The 20,299-nt window shown below is 43.6% G+C and overlaps 1 long non-coding RNA gene across 1 annotated transcript; it reads left to right on the top strand.

Moving 5' to 3' along the window:
* Positions 1-5,482: 5,482 nt before the first annotated feature.
* Positions 5,483-17,774, top strand: LOC111978630 (uncharacterized). The gene is made up of 4 exons (XR_002879195.2): positions 5,483-5,570; positions 7,797-7,855; positions 7,996-8,105; positions 17,523-17,774. It is a non-coding gene; the product is annotated as an uncharacterized lncRNA (long non-coding RNA).
* Positions 17,775-20,299: the final 2,525 nt, after the last annotated feature.

The raw sequence follows: 20,299 nt of genomic DNA on the forward strand, positions 1-20,299 counted from the left end.
TTAGTGGAGCCTCGCCAGAATATTCAAACACTGAACTCGCCGGTGTCCCATGTAAATTGTTTGTCAATCTGATATGGACAAATAATACAACTCAATCTGAGTTGTTTGTTGTGGCCATGAGCTCCAGTTGACTGTCTGTTTTTTTCTTTCCTCAGGCAGTAACTGGTACGTGGATCCAATATATCTTACACACGTGAGTTCCAGTTAGGATGAATTCATCTAGCTTTTTTCACCCTTGGAGGCTGTTGTATTACAGTGGAAATCTTGTTTTGTCTCCTACTCTCGTTATTGAGCCTGTATGAATGTGCTCTCTCGTCAGGACACTGTTGTTCAGAGAAACTAACCAACAACACATCTAACAACTTCAAACTGAAGTTGGAAAGACTGCAAATATCTGCACTTCGTTTCGTTTGACTTTTTTTCAATTCATTTCTTTATATATTCATAAAATGATGCCAACTGATTCATGATTTCGACTGACTGAGAAACGCTGCCTGCCTCTCTCGTCCTGACCCCTACACGTTCATTACTATGGGGCAGTTGGAGATTTTAACATTGAAACAATGCTGCAAATGTCGGAGAGACAGACAGTAAGGTTTATACAAATCTCCGCTGCTAAACTAAATGTTAGTCTAAAAGAAATGTGAGATGATGCTTTTTTTTAATAGTGGAGATCAAGTTAATAATGTCCCTGTCTGGGTTGATGAGACAGTCGATTGCGCAGTCAAATGGAACAGAGTAAATAGGCATTTATACGTCATAGATTTAGCGGATAGTAATTTGTGGAATAGACACCGGCTGGGATGCGTTTTTAACCAATCAGCATTCAGGATTGGACCCACCCGTTGTATAAAATACAACAATGACTAATATTCCCAAAGGACCCTGATGATTTCATTTGACCGATTTATGCCAACTAAACCACAAGCCGATTTGAACTAGCTTGTTTTCACCCTTGGAGGCTGTTGTATTACAGGGGAAATCTTGTTTTGTCGCTTACACGCTCTTGAGCCTGTATGAAATGTCAAATAAAATTGTGTAAAACAAGTTCTTGTTTGTTTTGCTTCTCAAGTGCAGCGTTTGGAGCTCTCAACGGGCCCGCATGGGACTATCAGAGACCAAACACATGGCTTGGTCTAAACCACTCAATGTACACCGATTTATCGACTCAGGCTGTGATTAAGTTGGATCTCCTTCATATATTTTTTCTGGTTTTGAGACACAAAGCAGATTAATAGTTCTATTCATCTCAATCCCTTTTTCAGTAGAATTGAATTACTCATTCAGGTATCAACCAGCAGAGGGCAGTCTCTACCAATTCTACCAATTACGTCAAAGGATTTCAGATGGCTGGTTGATAAATCTCCAATTTGTCATGCCCGCCATTATGATTGGGGTGGTACAATGATTTCAAGGGTTCTATTTGAACTTTCTAAATATATATAAATGTATCTATATGGGTAAAAATGTTTAAGTAGTAGGATTTTGGTCCAACTCAATCTTCTTATGGGTTGCTTGAGCAATCTGCAATCTTTATTGATTTAGTAATAACTACAAAAGGATAACCACCTGAAATGTTAGTCTTGTCTTGCCCTTACAGATATGAGGCCATGACTTGGGATTTAAATCTAACCAAAGTATACTTAGCTTTTCTTTTTTGTGTGGCGCAAAGACATCTGCATACATAATCTGACCAAATGAGGACGCTCATAATAATGTCTGGAATGGCGCGAATGGAATGGCATCAAACACGTGGAAACCACTAATTCCGCTCCAGCCATTACCACGAGCCTGTCCTCGCCAATTAAGTTTCCACCAACCTCCTGTGAATCGGACTTGACATGGTATGACATGAATCCATGATTAAGTCATAGTGAGGATCTCACTGATCCAAAGTTACACTACTGATAGCATTAGACCAGTGTTAGAGGGGTGGGAGAAGCACTGAATTATACACTTTTGAATTAGCTGAAATTGATTCTCACAAAACCTGTTGGCTGAATTTATAATGCTGATATGCAGCACCATCGTTTTCCCCAATCGGTATCAGAAATAACACAACATTGTTCCATGGAAAACTGGAAATAGTAGGCCAATATGATGGGGTTATGTTGTAAACCCCTACTACGCTGTTGCTTTCACTGAGATTTTGTTTTGTCATGCTCACACATTGCCATTGAATGACCCTGTACTCAAACACACCTGTGTTGACACACCTGACTTCTCAGTGCTGTGACACAGCTGAGGATGTCAAGGCCCAAAAACCTAGCTGTCCCTGCCAAGGGAGAAGGGCAAAGTCTGCCTTGGCCACGGGCACATTGTGTTCACTGTGTAATGCTGGCTACAGTTGGAATATTGGTTTGACCAGGATAATTATTTTTCAGCTGATCATTGTTATAAAATAGCACTGCACAACGTGCCACTGTCCGTCTATCTTACTGTTAGTGAATGTCTAAAGCTGAATCAGATAAATCATGATACATTATGATCTGGCAGGCTTTGTTTACACATTGGCCTGAAATGATCTCATTTCCACTCAGGATAACAGTTTTTGGATTTCCATATAAACTGAAAGAAGTCTTGTTGGCGATGCAGCAGGCATGTAATCAAGTTTTTCAAATTGCACACTTTTACTAGACCCATAACTGTAAATCAACCTTGTGTCTCATTGAAGTTGGTGAGTCTTGTGTTGAACTGTTAGATTGTCTGTGTTTTAATGGATACTAATCTCTTCCTCCTTGCCCTCTGTTTTAGGATCTGAATCTGGTGACCGGCCAAGGAGAGACATGGGCGAGCACACTTGGGTCAGTGGGTGAGTGCCTGTCATTCCCACCAGTGGATTGACGCAGATGTCCTTTCAGCAGTGCCACACATTGGTAATCTGTTATTCGTCTCAATAGAAACAAAAAACAATGTGACATTTAATTCACCTGTATGCTTGCTTGGTCCTCAGCTCTGTTGTTAGAGTGTGTCTGGGGTGGCCATCGCGAAGACTGAGGAGCAGAGGATGACAATCAACCTGTTGTTGCCAGGACCATGACAGGATCAGCTGTACAAGTCCACGGTTAGTAGAGGATCTGAGATACATATGATGTTGAAAGCAAAAACAGGAAAACTTTAAGTAAACAGGAAACCACTCACCAGAGGCGGCGCTCTAGTGGCGAGACTTTAATGCAGGGAAATTAAATCAGTTCTACCAAATTTCTATCAACATGTTTCATGTGCAACCAGAGGGGGAAAATCTAGATCACCTGTACTCCACACACAGAGACGCGTACAAAGCTCCGCCTCCATTTGGTAAATCTGACCACAACTCTACTCCTTCCTGATTCTGCTTACAAGCAAAATTAAAGCAGGAGCACCAGTGACTCGTCTATAAAAAGTGGTCAGATGAAGCAGATGCTAAACCAAGGGATGTTTTGCTATCAAAGACTGGAACATGTTCCGGGATTCTTCTGATTGGCATTGAGGAGTACACCAGACAGTCACTGGATTTATCAATAAGTGCATCGAGGACGTGTCCCCACAGTGAGTACGTACTATACCCCAACCAGAAGCCATGGATTACAGGCACTTCGAACTGAGCTAAAGGGCAGTAGCTGCGCTTTCAAGCGTGGACTCTAACCGTCAGCTTACAAGAAATCCTGCTATGCCTGCGACAAATCATCAAACAGCAACGCTCATACAGGGCTAAGATTGAATCATATACACCTGCTCCGACGCTCGTCTTATGTGGCAGGGCTTGCAAACTATTACAGACTACAAAGGCAAGCACCCGCGAGCTGCCCAGTGACACGAGCCTACAGATGAGCTACAATCACTTCTATGCTCGCTTCGAGCAAGCAACACTAGGCATGCATGAGAGCATCAGCTGTTCCGGACGACTGTGTGATCACGCTCTCCGTAGCCGATGAGTAGACCTTTAAACAGGTCAACATACACAAGGCTGCGGGCGCAGACGGATTTCCAGACGTCTGCTCCGGGCAGCTGTGCTGACCAACTGGCAGGTGTCTTCACTGACATTTTCAACATGTCCCTGATTGAGTCTGTAAATACCAACATGTTTCAAGGCACACATAGTCCCTGTGCCCAAGAACACAAAGGCAGACTGCTAAATGACTACAGACCCGTAGCACTCACGTCCTAGCCATGAGTGCTTTGAAAGGCTGGTAATGACTTCACATCAACACATTATCCAGAAACCTAGACCCACTCAAATTTGCATACCACCGCAAACGATCCACAGATGATGCAATACTTATTGTATCTACACTACCTTTTCCACCTGGACAAAAGGGAACACTTCATGTGAGAATGCTATTCATTGACTACAGCTCAGCGTTCAATACCATAGTACCTCAAAGCTCATCACTAAGCTAAGGATCCTGGGACTAAACACCTCCCTCTGCAACTGGATCCTGGACTTCCTGACGGGCCGACCCCAGGTGGTGAGGGTAGGTAGCAACACATCTGCCACGCTGCTCTCCACATGGAGCCCCCCAGGGGTGCATGCTCAGTCCCCTCCTGTACTCCCTGTTCACCCACGACTGCATGGCAGGGATGACTCCAACACCATCATTAAGTTTGCAGACGATACAACAGTGGGAGGCCTATTCACCAACAACGATGAGACAGCCTATAGGGAGGAGGTAGAGGACCTGGCCGGGTGGTGCCAGAATAACAACCAGCTTAGCCTGTAGCAAGCTGCTCAAATACACCTGTTGTTGACACACCTGACTTCTCAGTGCTGTGACACAGCTAAGGATGTCAAGGCCCAAAAACCTAGCTGTCCCTGCCAAGGGAGAAGGGCAAAGTCTGCTTGGCAACGGGTACATTGTGTTCACTGTGTAATGCTGGCTACAGTTGGAATATTGGTTTGACCAGGATAATTATTTTTCAGCTGATCACTGTTATAAGATAGCACTGCACAACGTGCCACTGTCCGTCTATCTTACTGTTAGTGAATGTCTAAAGCTGAATCAGATCAATCATGATACATTATGATCTGGCAGGCTGTTTACACTTGGCCTGATGATCTCATCCACTCAAGGATAACAGTTTTGGATTTCCATATAAACTGAAGCAAGTCTTGTTTGCGATGCAGCAGGCATGTATCAGTTTTTCCAAATATGCAGCACTTTTACTAGAACCCCTAACTGTAAATCAACCCTTGTGTCTCATTGAAGTTGGGTGAGTCTCTGTGTTGACTGTAGATGTCTGTGTTTTAATGGATATAATATCCTTCCTCACTTGCCCTCTGTTTTAGGATCCTGAATCTGGTGACCGGCCAAGGAGAGACATGGGCGAGCACACTTGGGTCAGTGGGTGAGTGCCTGTCATTCCCCACAGTGGATTGACGAAGATGTCTTTCAGCAGTGCCACACATTGGTATACTGTTTTTGTCTCAATAGACAAAAAAAATGTGACATTAATCACCTGTATGCTTGCTTGTCCTCAGCTCTGTTGTAGAGTGTGTCTGGGGTGGCCATCGCGAAGACCTGAGGAGCAGAGGATGACATCAACACTGTTGTTGCCAGGACCATGACAAGGCATGCTGTACAAGTCCACAGGTTAGTAGAGGATCTGAGATCATATGATGTTGAAAGCAAAACAGGAAAACTTTAGTAAACAGGAAACCACTCACCAGAGGCGGCGCTCCTAGTGGCCGAAGACTTTAATGCAGGGAAATTAAATCAGTTCTACCAAATTTCTATCAACATGTTTCATGTGCAACCAGAGGGGGGAAAATCTAGATCACCTGTACTCCACACACAGAGACGCGTACAAAGCTCGCCCTCCATTTGGTAATCTGACCACAACTCTATCCTCCTGATTCCTGCTTACAAGCAAAAATTAAAGCAGGAAGCACCAGTGACTCGGTCTATAAAAAAGTGGTCAGATGAAGCAGATGCTAAACCACAGGACTGTTTTGCTATCACAGACTGGAACATGTTCCGGGATTCTTCTGATGGCATTGAGGAGTACACCAGATCAGTCACTGGATTTATCAATAAGTGCATCGAGGACGTCGTCCAAGTGACTGTACGTACATACCCCAACCAGAAGCCATGGATTACAGGCAACATTCGAACTGAGCTAAAGGGCAGAGCTGCCGCTTTCAAGGCGTGGGACTCTAACCCGTCAGCTTACAAGAAATCCTGCTATGCCCTGCGACAAATCATCAAACAGGCAACGCGTCATACAGGGCTAAGATTGAATCATACTACACCTGCTCCGACGCTCGTCTTATGTGGCAGGGCTTGCAAACTATTACAGACTACAAAGGGAAGCACAGCCGCGAGCTGCCCAGTGACACAAGCCTACCAGATGAGCTAAATCACTTCTATGCTCGCTTCGAGGCAAGCAACACTGAGGCATGCATGAGAGCATCAGCTGTTCCGGACGACTGTGTGATCACGCTTCCGTAGCCGACGTGAGTAAGACCTTTAAAACAGGTCAACATACACAAGGCTGCGGGGCCAGACGGATTTCCAGGACGTCTGCTCCGGGCATGTGCTGACCAACTGGCAGGTGTCTTCACTGACATTTTCAACATGTCCCTGATTGAGTCTGTAATACCAACATGTTTCAAGCAGACCACCATAGTCCCTGTGCCCAAGAACACAAAGGCAAGCTGCCTAAATGACTACAGACCCGTAGCACTCACGTCCGTAGCCATGAAGTGCTTTGAAAGGCTGGTAATGACTCACATCAACACCATTATCCAGAAACCCTAGACACTCAAATTTGCATACACCGCAAACAGATCCACAGATGATGCAATCACTATTGCACTCTACACTACCTTTTCCCACCTGGACAAAAGGGACACTTATGTGAGAATGCTATTCATTGACTACAGCTCAGCGTTCAATACCATAGTACCTTCAAAGCTCATCACTAAGCTAAGGATCCTGGGACTAAACACCTCCCTCTGCAAATGGATCCTGGACTTCCTGACGGGCCGACCCCAGGTGGTGAGGGTAGGTAGCAACACATCTGCCACGCTGATCCTCAACACTGGAGCCCCAGGGGTGCATGCTCAGTCCCTCCTGTACTCCCTGTTCACCCACGACTTGCATGGCAGGGATGACTCCAACACATCATTAAGTTTGCAGACGATACAACAGTGGGAGGCCTATTCACCAACAACGATGAGAAGCAGCTATAGGGAGGAGGTCAGAGCACTTGGCCGGTGGTGCCAGAATAACAACCAGCTTAGCCTGTAGCAAGCTGCTCAAATACACCTGTGTTGACACACCTGACTTCTCAGTGCTGTGACACAGCTAAGGATGTCAAGGCCCAAAAACCTAGCTGTCCCTGCCAAGGGAGAAGGGCAAAGTCTGCCTTGGCAACGGGTACATTGTGTTCACTGTGTAATGCTGGCTAAAGTTGGAATATTGGTTTGACCAGGATAATTATTTTTCAGCTGATCACTGTTATAAGATAGCACTGAACAACGTGCCACTGTCCGTCTATCTTACTGTTAGTGAATGTCTAAAGCTGAATCAGATAAATCATGATACATTATGATCTGGCAGGCTGTTTACACTTGGCCTGATGATCTCATCCACTCAAGGATAACAGTTTTGGATTTCCATATAAACTGAAGCAAGTCTTGTTTGGCGATGCAGCAGGCATGTATCAGTTTTTCCAAATATGCAGCACTTTTACTAGAACCCTAACTGTAAATCAACCCTTGTGTCTCATTGAAGTTGGGTGAGTCTCTGTGTTGACTGTAGATGTCTGTGTTTATAATGGATATAATATCCTTCCTCACTTGCCCTCTGTTTTAGGATCCTGAATCTGGTGACCGGCCAAGGAGAGACATGGGCGAGCACACTTGGGTCAGTGGGTGAGTGCCTGTCTATTCCCACCAAGTGGATTGACGCAGATGTCTTTTCAGCAGTGCCACACATTGGTATACTGTTATTGTCTCAATAGAAACCAAAACAATGTGACATTAATTCACCTGTATGCTTGCTTTGTCCTCAGCTCTGTTGTAGAGTGTGTCTGGGTGGCCATCGCGAAGACCTGAGGAGCAGAGGATGACATCAACACTGTTGTTGCCAGGACCATGACAGGCATGCTGTACAAGTCCACAGGTTAGTAGGGATCTTGGAAGGTGCATATGATGTTGAAAGCAAAACAGGATAATTTTTCCAAGGAATCAGAGATGGAGCCTAGGTAGCCCTTTCCACTCACCCTGTCATCCCGTATACAGGTTGAAAATGGCAGATTTTGTCATTGATTAACACCTAAATTGGAACGCAGGGGCTGTACAGTAACATTCTATACATGACGGCAGAGTTCAGGTTCTCCACTTAGTGCTGTATGGGTTTTGACTGACGGCCGTTATAAACTTGAGCACCACGTGCGACAAAAAGATGCCACCATCCCTCCCGCTAATGGGGCTACTTTTGCACATTTGTTGTTGTCTGAGTGAGGGGAAATCCTGTCAATCGAGAGGAGTCTGTGTTGTGAAAGACATTGAGGATCATAATGAATACTGCTTTGATGTCATACAATCAAACCACACACCCGTGAGTCCAAACGTGCACTTCACATTTCCATATGTGAAAACTCATGTCAAATCAAATGTCCAATCACATTTTATTCTTATCACATGCTTCGTAAATAACAGGTGTGGACTAACAGTGAAATGCTTACTTACAGGCCCTTCACAACAATGCAGGGAAAGAAAATGGAGAGATAAAAGAAAAGTAAAACACTCAATAATAAAAGTAATAATAGGTACACAATGAGTAACAATAACTTGGCTATATACACTATATATACAAAATTATATGGACACCCCTTCAAATTAGTTGCTGACAGGTGTATAAAATCGAGCACACAGCCATGCAATCTCCAAAGACAAACATTGGCAGTAGACTGGCCTTACTGAAGAGCTCCAGTGACATTCAACATGGCACCGTCATAGGATGCCACCTTTCCAACAAGTAAGTTCATAACATTTCTGCCCTGCTAGAGCTGCCCTGGTCAACTGCAAGTGCTGTTATTGTGAAGCAGAAACGTCTAGGACCACGTAGCGCGTAGAAATGGTCTGTCCTCCGCTGCAACACTCACTACCGAGTTCCAAACTGCCTCTTGAACAACGTCCGCACAAGAACTGTTCGTCAGGAGCTTCATGAAATGGGTTTCCATGGCTGAGCAGCTGCACACGAGCCTAAGATCACCATGCACAATGCCAAGCGTCAGCTGGAGGGGTGTAAAGCTCGCCGCCATTGGACTCTGGCGCAGTGGAAACTCTTAACGCTACAGCATACAATGACATTCTAGACAGTTAGGTGAAGGCCCTTTCCTGTTTCAGCATGACAATGCCCCCGTGCACAAAGCGAGGTCCATACAGAAATGGTTTGTCGAGATCGCTGTGGAAGAACTTGACTGGCCTGCATAGAGCCCTGACCTCAAACCCATCAAACACCTTTGGGATGAATTGGAACACAGACTGCGAGTCAGGTCGAATCGGCCAACATCAGTGCCCGACTTCACTAATGCTCTTGTGGCTGAATGGAAGCAAGTCTCGCAGCAATGTTACAACATCTAGTGGCAAGCCTTCCCAGAACAGTGGAGGTTGTTATAGCAGCAAACTCCATATTAATGCCCATGATTTTGGAATGAGATCTTTGACGAGCAGTTGTCCACATACTTTTGGTAACAGTTCCTTGTTGATATGCAGCGGTATGAGGTAGAAGCTGTTCAGGGTCCTGTTGGTTCCAGACTCGACGCATCGGTACTGCTTGCCGAGCGGTAGCAGAGAGAACAGTCTACGACTTTGGTGGCTGGAGTCTTTGACAATTTTTAGGACCTTCCTCTGACACCGCCTGGTATAGAAGTCCTGGATGGCAGGGAGCTCGGCCCCAGTGATGTTCTGGATTACCCTCTGTAGCGCCTTGCAATCAAATGCCAAGCAATTGCTATACCAAGCGGTGATGCAGCCAGTCAAGATGCGCTCAATGGTGCAGCTGTAGAACTGTTTGAGGATCTGAGGGCCCATGCCAAATATTTTCAGCCTCCTGAGGGGGAAGTGGCATTGTTGTGCCCTCTTCGTGTCTGTGTTGGTGTCTTTTGACCGTGATAGCTCCTTAGTGATGTAGAAACTTGAAGCTCTCGACCTGCTCCACTTCAGCCCTGTCGATGTGAATGGGGGTGTGCTCGGCCCTCCATTTCCTGTAGTCCACGATCAGCTCCTTTGTCTTGCTGACGTTGAGGGAGAGGTTGTTGTCCTGGCACCACACTGCCAGGTCTCTGTCCTCCTCCCTATAGGCTGTCTCATCATCGTCAATGATCAAGCCTACCACCACCGTGTCGTCGGTAAACTTAATATTTGTGTTATTATTTGTTTATTTGTCAGGGACCATGTATAACATGCCATTGCACCAGATTTCACTACATAGCAAATTTCCATCTGCAGTCCTTGGGCAGAAAACAATCAACATTAATACATCAATACAATACTACAATATAGCACACTATTAAAATCTATCTATCTAGAGTGTCTATCTATCAAAATATGAACAATGGACAATATAATGCTAATATTACATCAGAGTTTAAATGTCCCTTGGTCTTACATTATCTGACTTCTTAAGAGTCAGAATGTCTTAATGTTCACATGACTGGTTTGCCTTAAGCCACCTTTTCCCGGTTTGCCTTGAAGCTAGCAAAGGTACTGCACTCTCTGACACTGGTTGGCAGGTTTTTCCATAGTCTAGACACACCGACTGAAAAAGCTGTCTGGACAAATTTGGTGGACCCTAAAACTGAGATGAGAAGGCTCCTCTGTTTGAAGCTCTTGTTGTCCTGGTATTGTACATGCAATATGTGACAAATTGAAGTGGCTGGGAAAGGTCAGGAGTGATCTTAATAAGCAGAGAAGTGTCGGCAAGGCATAAGAACCTGTCAAAGCTCAGCAGGTGGTATTTCTTATTGATATTGCAGTGGTGAAAGGTGTTTGGTTTTTTGTCCAGCACATTCAGAGTTTGTTTCTAGAGCTTTTGAAGTGGTTTGCTGTGATACTAGCTTGTGACCAGGTTGTGACACAGTACGAGAGATGGGACAAAATCATTGAATGCATGTACAGTTTGGTACATCTGTTGACATTTGGTTTCTGATAAATAAAACATTTACCAGGTTGCGTATTGCTGTTCCATATACTTTTTATATATTTTTTTAAGGAAAGGTTAGAGTAAATAATTATCACTAAGTATTTAAAATCCCTATGTATTTAAAATGTGACACCACCTCGATCCCGTTGGAGTCATGCGCGGCCACACAGTCGTGAGTGAACAGGGAGTACAGGAGGGGACTAGGCACGCACCCCTGAGGGGCCCCGTGTTGAGGGTCAGTGTGGTGGATGTGTTGTTGCCTACCCTCAACATCTGGGGCATCCCATCAGGAAGACCAGGATCCAGTTGCAGATGAAGGTGTTCAGTCCCAGGTTCCTTAGCTTAGTGATAAGCTAAGAGGGCACTATGGTGTTGAATGCTATAGTCAATGAACAGCATTCTCACATACAGAGCATCTGGAAAGTATTCAGACCCCTTGACTTTTTCCACATTTTGTTACATTACAGCCTTAATCTAAAATGGAAAAAAAAAAATCCTCATCAATCTACACACAATACCCCATGATGAAAAAGCAAAAACAGGTTTTTATAAATATTTACGAATGTATACTTTTTTAAAATCACATTTACATAAGTATTCAGACCCTTTACTCAGTACTTTGTTGAAGCACCTTTGGCAGCGATTACAGCCTTGAGTGTTCTTGGGTAGGACGCTACAAGCTTGGCACACCTGTATTTGGGGAGTTTCTCCCATTCTTCTCTGCAGATCCTCTCAAGCTCTGTCAGGTTGGGTGGAGAGTGTTGCTGCACAGCTATTTTCAGGTCTCTCCAGAGTTGTTAGATCAATTTCATGTCCGTGCTCTGGCTGGGCCACTCAAGGACATTCAGAAAATCCTACATTGTCTTGGCTGTGTGCTTAGGGTCGTTGTCATGTTGAAAGGTGAACCTTTGCCCAGTCTGAGGTCCTGAGTGTTTTAGAGCAGGTTTTCATCAAGGATCTCTCTGTACTTTGCTCCGTTCATATTTCCCTCGATCCTGACTAGTCTCCCAGTCCCTGCAGCTGAAAAACATCCCCCACAGCATGATGCTGCCACCGCCATGCTTCACCGTAGGGATGGTGCCAGGTTTCCTCCAGACGTGACGCTTGGCATTCAGGCCAAAGAGTTCAATCTTGGTTTCATCAGAACAGAGAATCTTGTTTCTCATGGTGTGAGAGTTCTTTAAGTGCCTTTTGGCAAACTCCAAGCGGGCTGTCATGTGCCTTTTACTGTGGAGTGGCTTCCGTCTGGCCACTCTACCATAAAGGCCTGATTGGTGGAGTGCTGCGGAGATGATTGTCCTTCCGGAAGATTCTCCCATCTCCACAGAGGAACTCTAGAGCTCTGTCAGAGTGACCATCGGGTTCTTGGTCACCTCCCTGACCAAGGCGCTTTTCCCCCAATTGCTCAGTTTGTCCGGGCGACCAGCTCTAATCTTGGTGGTTCCAAACTACTTCCATTTAAGAATGATGGAGGCCACTGTGTTCTTGGGGACCTTCAATGTGGCGTAGGGGGATTTCTTAGAAGCAGCTGGGTTAGTGTCCCGCTTCCTGAATGCGGCAGCTCTTGCCTTTAGCTCAGTGCGGATGTTTCCTGTAATCCATGGCTTCTGGTTGGGATATGTATGTACGTTCACTGTGGAGACGACTTCATCAATGCGCTTATTAATGAAGCCGGTGACTGATTTGGTAAACTCCTCAATGCCATCGGATGAGTCCCAAGTGAAATTCTTATGTTTCTAGCAGTATCAATGTTTATGATCGCTATGTTTGATCCACAGTTACCAGTATGACATGCACTATACCCTGGGGTGTCCTTAAAGGAATGAGGCTATGTTTGTCGTATTATGAAGAAAAGAAATTGTTGGCAATAGAATACGCTTTCAAATGATGCCCACCTGACCCAGATTGCGATTATAATGTAACATTTTTGGATTGAGCAAGTTGAAGGTTCTTTCCTTGAGTCATTAAAGTGCATTGAAATTACTTAGAAACTGTGCACAGTTTGGAGAGCTGTGTGGCCACTTAACACCAGTTAGACCTCACTCAAACCCTTGTAATATTTTTTTTCTTATATTGCACCTACTCTAAAATGTCAATGAATATTCATATGTTGTTACTGAATGTATCCAGAGTATTTTCAGTTATTGGCAAATGCTGTGAAAAGTACAGAAATGTCAAATGAACAAAAATCAACAGCGTAACGTTTGGATTCAGTCTTGTGTCAGGTAAATTGTTGTGTCCTCACCTTTTGGTGTGATAATTTCCCCCATAATCTCCAAAGTGTTCTTATTAAATGTGCTACTATGGTCATGCATATGCTTTTTATAGTTCTTCTGTTAGGAACATTTCAATTTGGCCCTCTCCATATAGGCCCATTTTTACACGTGTAAAGGGGTTAGCATGGCCACAAAATCATAATTATGGCTAAACCCCACCCATTTCTAAAATGTATCTAATTAAAATTGGATTCTAAACCTAACCTTAACCACACTGCTAAACTTATGCCTAACCCTAACCTTAAATAGACCAAAGAGCAAATGTTTGACTTTGTGGCTTTTATCTAGTGGAAATCCATAGCCCTGGCATTCATTTTTGTATTTCAGGTCTGTTGTGAAGAAGAAAATGCCTGTTCTCATACAGTAGAACTAGTGACTCACATTGGAAATGTGCAGAGGTCTTCGTAAAACAAACAAAAAACTTTACGTGCTGGTATTGAACATAATAGTCAGACAACCGTGTTACTGTTTTGAGTATGGAAATACATTGTCAGCTGCAGTAAAAGTGATCTTTGGCACTTGTAATTAAACATTAACACTTCTATATATTTTCCCCTAGCGTGCTCTATTTAGAGGAAGCTAAAGGAAAATACCCCTCTAGGACTTTCTGGTGTGGTTGACCAAGACAACCTGATGCTTTATGTCGGTTTTTACCAGCTTCCCATTTTTCTTGATTAGATTCCACTTAAAATTCCACCGCTCATGTGATTGAGAGAGGTCGTTGCAGACACCACTTTCTGGTTAGACTGGTTCCGTTTGTCTGGAGGGACACTAGGCCTTAATTACCAGCTGTTGTTAAATGGACAGTATCTACACAGGGCAACTCTGCTGCCAACATAAATTATCTGAGCATGCACTGCTCCGGATTCAATAAGGGGGAGTTCTTAAAAATCTGGCACTGGCCTACACTCCTCTATCACTGGGAGGGGGAGGGGGTATGTTATCAGCCAAGGGAGTTAAGGACACTCAACTAAATGCACAGTCATCGGAACCACAACGGGATTCAGCTATAAAGAGGGTGGTAAAGGTGGCCGATCATACAGTGCATTCGGAAAGTATTCAGAACCCTTCCCTTTATCCACAAAAATATTACGTTACAGCCTTATTCGAAAATGTATTAAATAAAATATTTTCCTAATCAATCTACCCACAATACCCCATAATGACAATGCGAAAACCGGTTAAGAAATGTTTGCAAATTCATTCAAAATTAAAAACAGACCTTTTGCTATGAGACTCGAAATTGAGCTCAGGTTCATCCTGTTTCCAATGATGATCCTTTTTTCAACTTGATTGGAGTCCACCTGTGGTAAATTCAGTTGATTGGACATTATTTGGAAAGGCACACACCTGTCTATACAAGGTCCCACAGTTGATCGTGCATATCAGAGCAAAAACCAAGCCATGAGGTCAAAGGAATTGGCCGTAGAGCTCCGAGACAGGATTGTGTCGAGGCACAGATCTGAAGGAAGGGTACCAAAACATTTCTGCAGCATTGAAGCCCCCCAAAAACACAATGGCCTCCATCATTCTTAAATGGAAGACATTTGGGACCACCAAGACTCTTCCTAGAACTGGCTGCCCGGGCCAAACTGAGCAGAAGGGCTTTGGTCAGGGAGGTCACCAAGAACCCGATGGTCACTCTGACAGAGCTCCAGAGTTCCTCTGGGGAGATGGGAGAACCTTCCAGAAGGACAACCATCTCTGCAGCACTCCATCAATCAGGCCTTTATGGTAGAGTGGCCAGACAGAAGCCACTCCTCAGTTTAAGGCACCTGACAGCCCTCTTTGAGTTTGCCAAAAGGCACCTACAGGACTCTCAGACCATTGATCTCTTTGGCCTGAATGCCAAGCGTCACGTCTGGAGGAAACCTGGCACCATTCCTACAGTAAAGCATGGTGGTGGCAGCATCATGCTTTGGGGATGTTTTTCTGTGGCAGGGACTGGGAGACTAGTCAGGCTTGAGGGAAAGATGAACGGAGCAAAGTGCAGTGAGGTCTTGATGAAAACCTACTCCAGAGCGCTCAGGACCTCAGACGGGGTGAAGGTTCACCTTCCAACAGGACAACGACCTTATGCAAACAGCCAAGACACCACAGGAGTGGCTTCGGGACAGATCTCTGAATGTCCTTGTGAGGCCCAGCCAGAGCCCAGACTTGAACCCGAAAATATCTGTGCAGCGACGTTCCTGATCCATCCTGACAGAGCTTGAGAGGATCTGCAGAGAAGAATGAGAGAAACTCCCCAAATACAAGTGTGCCAAGCTTGTAGCGTCATATCCAAGAAGACTCGAGGCTGTAATCGCTGCCAAAGGTGCTTCAACAAAGTACTGAGTAAAGGATCTGAATACTTATGTAAATGTGATATTTCAGTTTGGGATTTTTTTTATACATTTGCAAGGGTCGTTCACTCTTGCTTATATTCTCTCCGTCTCTGTTAAAGCCTTGCTGATCACCCCTTAGTGTCATTGGAAAGGTGTTGCTGAGTCAAATGTCAAACTAAGGCCATGTTGAGAATATCTTGCTCACTGAGGTGTTAAATGCCTATGATTGCACTCGTCCAATGTGTCCAGTGGACCTGAATCGAATGAAGAAGTGACTGTTGTTTTCAGTTCTGGTGTGTCTTGTCTAGACTAGAGTCATGTCTCTCTATCTATTGCTCTGATCTTGACCAGTGAGAACACTCAGATGGAATCTGATCGATATAATAAGAATTATGGAGTCGGAGAGATTACGATATATTTGGAATGAGAGCTTTGCATGTGTCTTTGTGAAGGTTTGTGTCTGTGTTCCCTCACACATACCTAATGTGTGCATTTGCTTGACTTGCTTATACATCACCAAACCTTTCAGGTAAACGTGTGGACATGCAGCTCATTTTTTTCAGTGTCCCATTCCTTAGGGAAGTAGGACAAACATAGCTAGGTGGACTTTTTGGCCCCTGTGTTATTTTGTTCTGTGGCTACTGACAACCAACCTGCATTGTTGTAACGTTATCCTATTGTGCTGATGCATGAGTCTGCCTCACATTCAACTTGGTTTCAGACTAGTGGTTCATTTGGGAAATCTCTTAATAGTAGTGGTAGTGATTCAGTGTCATATGTGGGATATGAATAACAATCCTGACACGCAATGAAAAACAAGTAATAATTGTATGCCCAAACCTATTCCATAGCCTGTAATGAAAGGATTTAAATTCTTCAAGAAGAAAAATATATATTTCCCGGTGCTATGGAAATTGTCCAGAAGCAGTCGTTCAATCCACTGTGTGTTTTGACAATGACAGCATGTTTCGCACCCATGGGTGTGGGCTGCGCTTGTATGGACCCTACAGGGTTGGGTAAGTGGGGTGTTTTGTATTTCAAGCTGTCTCTCTCTCCCTGCCATGGTGACATAGCACCTATACTGCCCTATAAACCCTTATCTTGGGGCTGCTGGTAGTGGGTGTGGGCCCTATGACTGCAGTATGAGAGAACTTTATCAGTCTTATCCCCTGCTGCTGAATGGGGCCAGGGACAGGCATACTCCAACTGCTACTCCCCTCTCACGCTCTGAAGACTGTTGGATATGTTTGCCACTGTGTGCCCATAGCAATGGCTTCTCATTGTATGCTTTGCCATTCAAACCTGATTCCCGCACTAATCTGATCCTATGTACTTTCCCATGTATCTGTGTGAAATCACGCTTAGTGCTGATGAGCACCTCATCGTGATAGCGAAGGTTCCACGAATTAACCAGTACATATACCACTGTTGTTGTTAGCTGTATGTACTTTCCAGTTTCCCAAGGTGTGTGTGAAAATTCACACAAACAAACTGGCCTTTTACTATGCCTTTGTCAATAGTCCGTGTTGAATGTACTGTGGAAACATACCTCATGTCTTCGTCCTATTGTGTTTGTCTGTTTTTCCCCTGGTGGTGTGAGAGGGATGGTCAGCTGTCAGATGTCTCTGTGGTACTAGAATTCCCCTGACTGACTGCTGACACCTCTAGTTTTGGTCACTGTTTATAAGTCAGTGTATGACATTGTTGGTTTGATATCAGTGTAGGCCGGTTAGATCTGACTTATGTGTGATTGTGATATGACATACACACACTGTTTGTGTGTTTTATAGGTGATGTACATGTGACAGCGTGAGGGGGCCTGGCCGGCAGGTCTATATGACCTGTACAACAACTGGGACCAACTTAAGAAAAACTGGAGGATGGACCAGTCAAAACATTTCCCCAAAATATATCCTTTTTCCTTTGTAGACATACAGTGCCTTCAGAAGGTATTCATACCCCTTGACTTTTTCCACATTTTGTTGTTACAGCCTGAATTCAAAATGTATTAAATGTGTTTTTTTTCTCACATATCTACACACAATACCACATAATGACAAAGTGAAATCATGTTTTTTGAAAATTTTGCGAATTTATTGAATATGAAATACCACATTTACATAAGTATTCACACCCCTGACTCAATACTTTGTAGAAGCACCTTTGGCAGCGATTACAGATGTGAGTCTCTCTGGGTAAGTCTCTAAGAGCTTTCCACACCTGGATTGTGCGACATTTTTCAATTATTATTTTCAACAGTCTTCAAGCTCTGTCAAATTGTTTTTTGATCATTACTACAGAACCATTTTCAGGTCTTGCCATCAGGAACATTTTCTTCCACTAGCTTTGCTGCATTCTCCTGACGTCATCAGAGTGTGCAGCTGAACACTGTATACTGGAAACACTTGTTTTAGTTAAAATAAAAATCTTTGTTTAACATAAATACCTAACTTGTTTTTGCATGAATTCACGAGACGCAGTTAGCTTTTTAAAAAAAAATTATGGTATGGTTGAGAGGCAAAAGGAATGGGAAATAAGTCTGACTGCACAACTGATTGGCAAATGTACTACAAATTGAGAAATCATGTGACTAAACTGAATATAATTAGAAACTATACTATGAAACAAAGATAAGTGACAAAGAATGATAGTTAACACCAATGACATTTTGGGAAAAAAGGCAACTCCATCATTCAATGAATCAAATGCCTCATTCATTATAAAACCGACTGATATTGGCAACTACTTTAATGATTTTCTCATTGGCAAGATTAGGCATGGGATGCCAGCAACGAACGCTGACACTACACATCCAAGTATATCGGACCAAATTATGAAAGACAAGAATTGTAATTTCGAATTCCATTTGTCTATCAACAATGACAAGCCACCGGAGTCTGACAACTTGGATGGAAAATTACTGAGGATAATAGCGGACGATATTGCCACTCTTATTTGCAATATCTTCAATTTAAGCCTACTAGAAAGTGTGTGTCCTCAGGCCTGGAGGGAAGCAAAAGTCATTCCGCTACCTAAGAATAGTAAAGCCAACTTTACTGGCTCAAATAGCCGACCAATCAGCCTTTTACCAACCCGTAGTAAAGTTTTGAGAAAAAATGGTTTTTGACCTGATAAAATGCTATTTTACTTTCAGACTTTCAGCACACTTATAGGGAAGGACATTCAACAAGCACAGCACTTACACAAATTACTGATGATTGGCTGATAGAAATTGATAATAAAAAGATTGTGGGGGCTGTTTTGTTAGACTTCAGTGCGGCGTTTGACATTATCGATCATAGTCTGCTGCTGGAAAAACATGTGTTATGGCTTTCACCCCCTGCTATGTTGTGGACAAAGAGTTACCTATTATGGTGGAAATTTGCAAGATTGTTATAATACTTTTATTGCATCAAATGGTTGTTTTATGCAACAGAATAGAGTATTCTTATAACTATCGTGTGTGTGTTCTACTTAGGATGGGCCTCTGGGAGATAACACTGACAGGAGATTTACGATGTCTTTTGGGTGATAAAACCTAAAGAGCATTCCAGAGCATGGGTTAATGTTTCTGTTCTATATGGTACCAGGGAGAGATGACCCCAGAGCCAGACCAATTTAGCTAGTTAGCTTACACTTGCTAGCTAATTTGTCCTATTTAGCTAGCTTGCTGTTGCTAGCTAATTTGTCCTGGGATATAAACATTGAGTTATTTTACCTGAAATGCACAAGGTCCTCTACTCCACCAATTAATCCACACATAAAACGGTCAACCGAATTGTTTCTAGTCATCTCTCTTCCTTCCAGGCTTTTTCTTCTCTTGACTTTATATTGCAATTGGCAACTTTCATAAATTAGGTGCATTACCGCCACTGACCTCGTTCATCTTTCAGTCACCCATGTGGATATAACCAAATGAGGAGATGGCACGTTGGTACCTGCTTCTATAAACCAATGAGGAAATGGGAGAGGCAGGACTTGCAGCGTGATCTGCGTCACAAATAGAACTGACTTCTATGCGCGTGAGCATTGTGGGTGCAATAATTGAATAACATGCATGTCTAAATTTATTTTGCACCGCTCACACACGCGACGCGAGCGGTGTAGTCAGCCTGTTAGACAATCTTTGTACCCTGGTGGTGTACAGCTTTCATGGAAATGTGAAGGCAATGTTTCACTTTTTCTAATGTTGGGGTCACTCTAGAATAAGTCACCAAATTTGAAGTTGAAAAAATATCATTTAGGGGGTTCTTTGCTGTTAAACACAGTGGCAGGTCATTTTTTACCCTTAAGACAAAAGGTTATAAGTGCCTTGCGCAAGGGCACATCAGATTTCTTTTTTAACTCACCCACCGCTCTTAACTGCTAGACTACCTACCCCGTAATGTCTTACCAAGCCATCTTGTGATTTCACCTGACATGCCAAAGATAAAGATGTAAACAAGAGGAAAAGGAGGCTATTAAGTCTGTTCTGCTCATCACTACTGTAATCATATGTCAGAAGCAATATGATTCATTGCTTTTTCAAAGGAGAACAAATGTCTTCCCTTTTCTAGCTCAAAAGGTG

This window comes from Salvelinus sp. IW2-2015, linkage group LG18 (assembly GCF_002910315.2).
Source record: "Salvelinus sp. IW2-2015 linkage group LG18, ASM291031v2, whole genome shotgun sequence".
Classification (NCBI taxonomy): Eukaryota; Metazoa; Chordata; class Actinopteri; order Salmoniformes; family Salmonidae; genus Salvelinus; species Salvelinus sp. IW2-2015.